The sequence below is a fragment of the Oreochromis niloticus genome, unplaced genomic scaffold (assembly GCF_001858045.2).
Source record: "Oreochromis niloticus isolate F11D_XX unplaced genomic scaffold, O_niloticus_UMD_NMBU tig00008092_pilon, whole genome shotgun sequence".
In the NCBI taxonomy this organism is placed as follows: domain Eukaryota; kingdom Metazoa; phylum Chordata; class Actinopteri; order Cichliformes; family Cichlidae; genus Oreochromis; species Oreochromis niloticus.
This window is the reverse complement of record NW_020328966.1, coordinates 13,471-23,644: the sequence shown is the minus strand read 5'-3', so window position 1 is coordinate 23,644 and position 10,174 is coordinate 13,471. Positions and strand designations below refer to the sequence as shown.

The 10,174-nt window shown below is 50.3% G+C and overlaps 1 long non-coding RNA gene across 1 annotated transcript; it reads left to right on the top strand.

Annotated features, from left to right (window-relative positions):
• The first annotated feature begins 1,167 nt into the window (after window positions 1-1,167).
• On the top strand, window positions 1,168-9,127 carry LOC109198349 (uncharacterized). The gene is made up of 3 exons (XR_002059181.1): window positions 1,168-1,202; window positions 2,551-2,602; window positions 9,112-9,127. It is a non-coding gene; the product is annotated as an uncharacterized LOC109198349 (long non-coding RNA).
• The last annotated feature ends 1,047 nt before the right edge of the window (window positions 9,128-10,174 follow it).

Here is a 10,174-nt window from a genome sequence, read left to right as displayed (position 1 = left end):
TTTCCAATCTCCTTGTGTTTTCAGGTCTTGGATCTGTTCCTGGGCTCCTGCACTCTGATATCATCTCACCCGCTTGTAAGCATCCATTACAGCAGGCGTGGACCTTGAAGTTCCTCCAGATTTCACAACGCTTTGTTTCCAATCTTCTTGTGTTTCAGGTCTTGGATTGTTCCTGGGCTCCTGCACTCTGATATCCATCTCCCGCTTGTAAGCATCCATCACAGCTGACGTGGAACCTGGAGTTCCTCCAGATTTCACAACGCTTTCTTTCCAATCTCCTTGTGTTTCAGGTTTGGATCTGTTCCTGGGCTCCTGCACTCTGATATCCATCTCACCCGCTTGTAAGCATCCATGCAGGCGTGGAACCTGGAGGTTCCCTCCAGATTTCACAACGCTTCTTTCCACTCTCCTTGTGTTTCAGGTCTTGGATCTCTCCGGGCTCCTGCACCTGATATCCATCTCACCCGCTTGTAAGCATCCATCACAGCAGGCGTGGAAACTGGAGGTTCCCTCCAGATTTCACAACGCTTTCTTTCCATCTCCTTGGTTTCAGGTCTTGATTTTGCCTGGCTCCTGCACTCTGATATCCATCTCACCCGCTGTAAGCATCACAGCAGGGTGGAAACCTGGAGGTTCCTCCAGATTTCACACGTTTCTTTCACTCTCCTTATGTTTCAGGTCTTGGATCCTTTCCTGGGCTCCTGCACTCTGATATCCATCTCACCGCTTGTAACATCCATCACAGCAGGCGTGGAAACTGAGGTTCCTCCAGATTTCACAACGCTTTCTTTCCACTCTCCTTGTGTTTCACTTCTTGGATTCTGTTCCTGGGCTCCTGCACTCAGATATCCATCTCACCGCTTGTAAGATCCATCGCAGCGAGAAACTGGATGTTACCTCCAGATTTCAAGCGCTTGTTCCAATCTCCTTGTGTTTCAGGTCTTGGATCTGTCCTGGGCTCCTGCACTCTGATATCCATCTCACCCGCTTGTAGCATCCATCACAGCAGGCGTGGAAACTGGAGGTTCCCTCCAGATTTCACAACGCTTTCTTTCCACTCCTTGTTTCAGTCTTGGATCTCTTCCGGGCTCCTGCACTCTGATATCCATCTCACCGCTTGTAGCATAATCACAGCAGCGTGGAAACCTGGAGGTTCCCTCCAGATTTCACAACGCTTTCTTTCCAATCTCCTTGTGTTTCAGGTCTTGATCTGTTCTGGGCTCCTACACTCTGATATTCCATCTCACCCGCTTGTAAGCATCCATCAAAGCAGGCATGGAAACTGGAGGTTCCCTCCAGATTTCACAACGCTTTCTTTTCCAATCTCCTTATGATTCAGGTCTTGGATCTGTTCCTGGGCTCCTGAACTCTGATATCCATCTAACCCGCTTGTAAGTATCCATCACAGCAGCGAAATCTGGATGTTCCCTCCAGATTTCACAATGCTTTCTTTCCATCTCCTTATGTTTTGGTCTTGGATCTGTTCCTGGGCTCCTGCACTCTGATATCATCTCACCGTTGTAAGCATCCATCACAGCAGGCGTGGAAACCTGGAGGTTCCCTCAGATTTCACAAAGTTTGTTTCCATCTCCTTGTGTTTAGGTCTTGGATCTGTTCCTGGGCTCCTGCACTCTGATATCCATCTCACCCGCTTGTAAGAATCCATCACAGCAGGCGTGGAAACCTTGAAGTTCCCTCCACATTTCACAACGCTTTGTTTCCAATCTCCTTGTGTTTCAGGTCTTGGATTTGTTCCTGGGCTCCTGCACTCTGATATCCATTCACCCGCTTGTAAGCATCCATCACAGCTGACGTGGAAACCTAGGTTCCTCCAGATTTCACAACGCTTTCTTCCAATCTCTTGTGTTTCAGGTCTTGATCTGTTCCTGGGCTCCTGCACTCTGATATCCATCTCACCCGATGTAAGCATCCATCACAGCAGGCGTGGAAACCTGGAGGTTCCCTCCAGATTTCACAACGCTTTCTTTCCACTCTCCTTGTGTTTCAGGTCTTGGATCTCGTCCGGGGCTCCTGCACTCTGATATCCATCTCACCCGCTTGTAAGCATCCATCACAGCAGGCGTGGAAACCTGGGTTTCCCTCCAGATTTCACAACGCTTTCTTTCCAATCTCCTTGTGTTTCAGGTCTTGATCTGTTCCTGGGCTCCTACTCTGATATCCATCTCCCGCTTGTAAGCATCCATCACAGCAGGCATGGAAACCTGAGGTTCCCTCCAGATTTCACAACGCTTCTTTCCACTCTCCTTATGTTTCAGGTCTTGGATCTGTTCCTGGGCTCCTGCACTCTGATATCCATCTCACCCGCTTGTAAGCATCCATCACAGCAGGCGTGGAAACTGGAGGTTCCCTCCAGATTTCACAACGCTTTCTTTCCATCTCCTTGTGTTTCAGGTCTTGGATCTGTTCCTGGGCTCCTGCACTCTGATATCCATCTCACCCGCTTGTAAGCATCCATCACAGCAGGCGTGGAAACCTGGAGGTTCCCTCCAGATTTCACAACGCTTTCTTTCCAATCTCCTTGTGTTTCAGGTCTTGGATCTGTTCCTGGGCTCCTACACTCTGATATCCATCTCACCCGCTTGTAAGCATCCATCACAGCAGGCGTGGAAACCTGGAGGTTCCCTCCAGATTTCACAACGCTTTCTTTCCATCTCCTTATGTTTCAGGTCTTGGATCTGTTCCTGGGCTCCTGCACTCTGATATCCATCTCACCCGCTTGTAAGCATCCATCACAGCAGGCGTGGAAACCTGAGGTTCCTCAGATTTCACAACGCTTTCTTTCCACTCTCCTTGTGTTTCAGTCTTGGATCTGTTCCTGGGCTCCTGCACTCTGATATCCATCTCACCCGCTTGTAAGCATCCATCACAGCAGGCGTGGAAACCTGGATGTTCCTCCAGATTTCACAAGCTTTCTTTCCAATCTCCTTGTGTTTCAGGTCTTGGATCTGTTCCTGGGCTCCTGCACTCTGATATCCATCTCACCCGCTTGTAAGCATCCATCACAGCAGGCGTGGAAACCTGGAGGTTCCCTCCAGATTTCACAACGCTTTCTTTCCAATCTCCTTGTTTCAGGTCTTGGATCTGTTCCTGGGCTCCTGCACTCTGATATCCATCTCACCCGCTTGTAAGCATCCATCACAGAGGCGTGGAAACCTGGAGGTTCCTCCAGATTTCACAACGCTTTCTTTCCATCTCCTTGTGTTTCAGGTCTTGGATTGTTCCTGGGCTCCTGCACTCTGATATCCATCTCACCCGCTTGTAAGCATCCATCAAGCAGGCGTGGAAACCTGGAGGTTCCCTCCAGATTTCACAACGCTTTCTTTCCTCTCCTTGTGTTCAGGTCTTGGATCTGTTCCTGGGCTCCTGACTCTGATATCCATCTCACCCGCTTGTAAGATCCATCACAGCAGGCGTGGAAACCTGGAGTTCCTCCAGATTTCACAAGCTTTTTTCCAATCTCCTTGATGTTTCAGGTCTTGGATCTGTTCTGGGCTCCTGCACTCTGATATCATCTCACCCGCTTGTAAGCATCCATCACAGCAGGCGTGGAAACCTGGAGGTTCCCTCCAGATTTCACAACGCTTTCTTTCCAATCTCCTTGTGTTTCAGGTCTTGGATCTGTTCCTGGGCTCCTGCACTCTGATATCCATCTCACCCGCTTGTAAGCATCCATCACAGCAGGCGTGGAAACCTGGAGGTTCCCTCCAGATTTCACAACGCTTTCTTTCCAATCTCCTTGTGTTTCAGGTCTTGGATCTGTTCCTGGGCTCCTGCACTCTGATATCCATCTCACCCGCTTGTAAGCATCCATCACAGCAGGCGTGGAAACCTGGAGGTTCCCTCCAGATTTCACAACGCTTTCTTTCCAATCTCCTTGTGTTTCAGGTCTTGGATCTGTTCCTGGGCTCCTGCACTCTGATATCCATCTCACCCGCTTGTAAGCATCCATCACAGCAGGCGTGGAAACCTGGAGGTTCCCTCCAGATTTCACAACGCTTTCTTTCCAATCTCCTTGTGTTTCAGGTCTTGGATCTGTTCCTGGGCTCCTGCACTCTGATATCCATCTCACCCGCTTGTAAGCATCCATCACAGCAGGCGTGGAAACCTGGAGGTTCCCTCCAGATTTCACAACGCTTTCTTTCCAATCTCCTTGTGTTTCAGGTCTTGGATCTGTTCCTGGGCTCCTGCACTCTGATATCCATCTCACCCGCTTGTAAGCATCCATCACAGCAGGCGTGGAAACCTGGAGGTTCCCTCCAGATTTCACAACGCTTTCTTTCCAATCTCCTTGTGTTTCAGGTCTTGGATCTGTTCCTGGGCTCCTGCACTCTGATATCCATCTCACCCGCTTGTAAGCATCCATCACAGCAGGCGTGGAAACCTGGAGGTTCCCTCCAGATTTCACAACGCTTTCTTTCCACTCTCCTTGTGTTTCAGGTCTTGGATCTGTTCCTGGGCTCCTGCACTCTGATATCCATCTCACCCGCTTGTAAGCATCCATCACAGCAGGCGTGGAAACCTGGAGGTTCCCTCCAGATTTCACAACGCTTTCTTTCCAATCTCCTTGTGTTTCAGGTCTTGGATCTGTTCCTGGGCTCCTGCACTCTGATATCCATCTCACCCGCTTGTAAGCATCCATCACAGCAGGCGTGGAAACCTGGAGGTTCCCTCCAGATTTCACAACGCTTTCTTTCCAATCTCCTTGTGTTTCAGGTCTTGGATCTGTTCCTGGGCTCCTGCACTCTGATATCCATCTCACCCGCTTGTAAGCATCCATCACAGCAGGCGTGGAAACCTGGAGGTTCCCTCCAGATTTCACAACGCTTTCTTTCCAATCTCCTTATGTTTCAGGTCTTGGATCTGTTCCTGGGCTCCTGCACTCTGATATCCATCTCACCCGCTTGTAAGCATCCATCACAGCAGGCGTGGAAACCTGGAGGTTCCTCCAGATTTCACAACGCTTTCTTTCCAATCTCCTTGTGTTTCAGGTCTTGGATCTGTTCCTGGGCTCCTGCACTCTGATATCCATCTCACCCGCTTGTAAGCATCCATCACAGCAGGCGTGGAAACCTGGAGGTTCCCTCCAGATTTCACAACGCTTTCTTTCCAATCTCCTTGTGTTTCAGGTCTTGGATCTGTTCCTGGGCTCCTGCACTCTGATATCCATCTCACCCGCTTGTAAGCATCCATCACAGCAGGCGTGGAAACCTGGAGGTTCCCTCCAGATTTCACAACGCTTTCTTTCCAATCTCCTTGTGTTTCAGGTCTTGGATCTGTTCCTGGGCTCCTGCACTCTGATATCCATCTCACCCGCTTGTAAGCATCCATCACAGCAGGCGTGGAAACCTGGAGGTTCCCTCCAGATTTCACAACGCTTTCTTTCCAATCTCCTTGTGTTTCAGGTCTTGGATCTGTTCCTGGGCTCCTGCACTCTGATATCCATCTCACCCGCTTGTAAGCATCCATCACAGCAGGCGTGGAAACCTGGAGGTTCCCTCCAGATTTCACAACGCTTTCTTTCCAATCTCCTTGTGTTTCAGGTCTTGGATCTGTTCCTGGGCTCCTGCACTCTGATATCCATCTCACCCGCTTGTAAGCATCCATCACAGCAGGCGTGGAAACCTGGAGGTTCCCTCCAGATTTCACAACGCTTTCTTTCCAATCTCCTTTGTTTCAGGTCTTGGATCTGTTCCTGGGCTCCTGCACTCTGATATCCATCTCACCCGCTTGTAAGCATCCATCACAGCAGGCGTGGAAACCTGGAGGTTCCCTCCAGATTTCACAACGCTTTCTTTCCACTCTCCTTGTGTTTCAGGTCTTGGATCTGTTCCTGGGCTCCTGCACTCTGATATCCATCTCACCCGCTTGTAAGCATCCATCACAGCAGGCGTGGAAACCTGGAGGTTCCCTCCAGATTTCACAACGCTTTCTTTCCAATCTCCTTTGTTTCAGGTCTTGGATCTGTTCCTGGGCTCCTGCACTCTGATATCCATCTCACCCGCTTGTAAGCATCCATCACAGCAGGCGTGGAAACCTGGAGGTTCCCTCCAGATTTCACAACGCTTTCTTTCCAATCTCCTTGTGTTTCAGGTCTTGGATCTGTTCCTGGGCTCCTGCACTCTGATATCCATCTCACCCGCTTGTAAGCATCCATCACAGCAGGCGTGGAAACCTGGAGGTTCCCTCCAGATTTCACAACGCTTTCTTTCCAATCTCCTTGTGTTTCAGGTCTTGGATCTGTTCCTGGGCTCCTGCACTCTGATATCCATCTCACCCGCTTGTAAGCATCCATCACAGCAGGCGTGGAAACCTGGAGGTTCCCTCCAGATTTCACAACGCTTTCTTTCCATCTCCTTGTGTTTCAGGTCTTGGATCTGTTCCTGGGCTCCTGCACTCTGATATCCATCTCACCCGCTTGTAAGCATCCATCACAGCAGGCGTGGAAACCTGGAGGTTCCCTCCAGATTTCACAACGCTTTCTTTCCAATCTCCTTGTGTTTCAGGTCTTGGATCTGTTCCTGGGCTCCTGCACTCTGATATCCATCTCACCCGCTTGTAAGCATCCATCACAGCAGGCGTGGAAACCTGGAGGTTCCCTCCAGATTTCACAACGCTTTCTTTCCAATCTCCTTGTGTTTCAGGTCTTGGATCTGTTCCTGGGCTCCTGCACTCTGATATCCATCTCACCCGCTTGTAAGCATCCATCACAGCAGGCGTGGAAACCTGGAGGTTCCCTCCAGATTTCACAACGCTTTCTTTCCAATCTCCTTGTGTTTCAGGTCTTGGATCTGTTCCTGGGCTCCTGCACTCTGATATCCATCTCACCCGCTTGTAAGCATCCATCACAGCAGGCGTGGAAACCTGGAGGTTCCCTCCAGATTTCACAACGCTTTCTTTCCAATCTCCTTGTGTTTCAGGTCTTGGATCTGTTCCTGGGCTCCTGCACTCTGATATCCATCTCACCCGCTTGTAAGCATCCATCACAGCAGGCGTGGAAACCTGGAGGTTCCCTCCAGATTTCACAACGCTTTCTTTCCAATCTCCTTGTGTTTCAGGTCTTGGATCTGTTCCTGGGCTCCTGCACTCTGATATCCATCTCACCCGCTTGTAAGCATCCATCACAGCAGGCGTGGAAACCTGGAGGTTCCCTCCAGATTTCACAACGCTTTCTTTCCAATCTCCTTGTGTTTCAGGTCTTGGATCTGTTCCTGGGCTCCTGCACTCTGATATCCATCTCACCCGCTTGTAAGCATCCATCACAGCAGGCGTGGAAACCTGGAGGTTCCCTCCAGATTTCACAACGCTTTCTTTCCAATCTCCTTATGTTTCAGGTCTTGGATCTGTTCCTGGGCTCCTGCACTCTGATATCCATCTCACCCGCTTGTAAGCATCCATCACAGCAGGCGTGGAAACCTGGAGGTTCCCTCCAGATTTCACAACGCTTTCTTTCCAATCTCCTTGTGTTTCAGGTCTTGGATCTGTTCCTGGGCTCCTGCACTCTGATATCCATCTCACCCGCTTGTAAGCATCCATCACAGCGGCGTGGAAACCTGGAGGTTCCCTCCAGATTTCACAACGCTTTCTTTCCAATCTCCTTTATTGTTTCAGGTCTGGATCTGTCCTGGGCTCCTGCACTCTGATATCCATCTCACCCGCTTGTAAATCCATCACAGCGGCGTGGAAACCTGGAGGTTCCCTCCAGATTTCACAACGCTTTCTTTCCACTCTCCTTGTGTTCAGTCTTGGATCTGTTCCTGGGCTCCTGCACTCTGATATCCATCTCACCCGCTTGTAAGCATCCATCACAGCAGGCGTGGAAACCTGGAGTTCCCTCCAGATTTCACAACGCTTTTTTCCATCTCCTTGTGTTCAGGTCTTGGATCTGTTCCGGGCTCCTGCACTCTGATATCCATCTCACCCGCTTGTAAGCATCCATCACAGCAGGCGTGGAAACCTGGAGGTTCCCTCCAGATTCACAACGCTTTGTTTCCAATCTCCTTGTGTTTCAGGTCTTGGATCTGTTCCTGGGCTCCTGCACTCTGATATCCATCTCACCCGCTTGTAAGCATCCATCACAGCAGGCGTGGAAACCTGGAGGTTCCCTCCAGATTTCACAACGCTTTGTTCCAATCTCCTTGTGTTTCAGGTCTTGGATCTGTTCCTGGGCTCCTGCACTCTGATATCCATCTCACCCGCTTGTAAGCATCCATCACAGCAGGCGTGGAAACCTGGAGGTTCCCTCCAGATTTCACAACGCTTTCTTCCAACTCCCTTGTGTTTCAGTCTTGGATCTGTTCCTGGGCTCCTCACTCTGATATCCATCTCACCCGCTTGTAAGCATCCATCACAGCAGGCGTGGAAACCTGAGGTTCCCTCAGATTCACAACGCTTTCTTTCCATCCCTTGTGTTTCAGGTCTTGGATCTGTTCCTGGGCTCCTGCACTCTGATATCCATCTCACCCGCTTGTAAGCATCCATCACACAGGCGTGGAAACCTGGAGGTTCCCTCCAGATTTCACACGCTTTCTTTCCAATCTCCTTATGTTTCAGGTCTTGACTGTTCCTGGGCTCCTGCACTCTGATATCATCTCACCCGCTTGTAAGCATCCATCACAGCTGGCGTGGAAACCTGGAGTTCCCTCCAGATTTCACAACGCTTTGTTTCCATCTCCTTGTGTTTCAGGTCTTGGATCTTTCCGGGCTCCTGCACTCTGATATCCATCTCACCGCTTGTAAGCATCCATCACAGCTGGCGTGGAAACCTGGAGGTTCCCTCCAGATTTCACAACGCTTTCTTTCCAATCTCCTTGTGTTTCAGGTCTTGGATCTGTTCCTGGGCTCCTGCACTCTGATATCCATCTCACCCGCTTGTAAGCATCCATCACAGCGGCGTGGAAACCTGGAGGTTCCCTCCAGATTTCACAACGCTTTCTTTCCATCTCCTTGTGTTTCAGGTCTTGGATCTGTTCTGGGCTCCTGCACTCTGATATCCATCTCACCCGCTTGTAAGCATCCATCACAGCAGCGTGGAAACCTGGAGGTTCCCTCCAGATTTCACAACGCTTTCTTTCCACTCTCCTTGTGTTTCAGGTCTTGGATCTCTTCCGGGCTCCTGCACTCTGATATCCATCTCACCCGCTTGTAAGCATCCATCACAGCAGGCGTGGAAACCTGGAGGTTCCCTCCAGATTTCACAACGCTTTCTTTCCACTCTCCTTGTGTTTCAGGTCTTGGATCTCTTCCGGGGCTCCTGCACTCTGATATCCATCTCACCCGCTTGTAAGCATCCATCACAGCAGCGTGGAAACCTGGAGGTTCCCTCCAGATTTCACAACGCTTTGTTTCCAATCTCCTTGTGTTTCAGGTCTTGGATCTGTTCCTGGGCTCCTGCACTCTGATATCCATCTCACCCGCTTGTAAGCATCCATCACAGCTGCGTGGAAACCTGGAGGTTCCCTCCAGATTTCACAACGCTTTTTTCCAATCTCCTTGTGTTTCAGGTCTTGGACCTGTTCCTGGGCTCCTGCACTCTGATATCCATCTCACCCGCTTGTAAGCATCCATCACAGCAGGCGTGGAAACCTGGAGGTTCCCTCCAGATTTCACAACGCTTTTTCCACTCTCCTTGTGTTTCAGGTCTTGGATCTGTTCCTGGGCTCCTGCACTCTGATATCCATCTCACCCGCTTGTAAGCATCCATCACAGCAGGCGTGGAAACCTGGAGGTTCCCTCCAGATTTCACAACGCTTTCTTTCCACTCCTTGTGTTTCAGGTCTTGATCTGTTCCTGGGCTCCTGCACTCTGATATCCATCTCACCCGCTTGTAAGCATCCATCACAGCAGGCGTGGAACCTGGAGGTTCCCTCCAGATTTCACAACGCTTTCTTTCCAATCTCCTTTGTTTCAGGTCTTGGATCTGTTCCTGGGCTCCTGCACTCTGATATCATCTCACCCGCTTGTAAGCATCCATCACAGCTGGCGTGGAAACTGGAGGTTCCCTCCAGATTTCACAACGCTTTGTTTCCAATCTCCTTGTGTTTCAGGTCTTGGACTGTTCCTGGGCTCCTGCACTCTGATATCCATCTCACCCGCTTTTAAGCATCCATCACAGCTGGCGTGGAAACCTGGAGGTTCCTCCAGATTTCACAAGCTT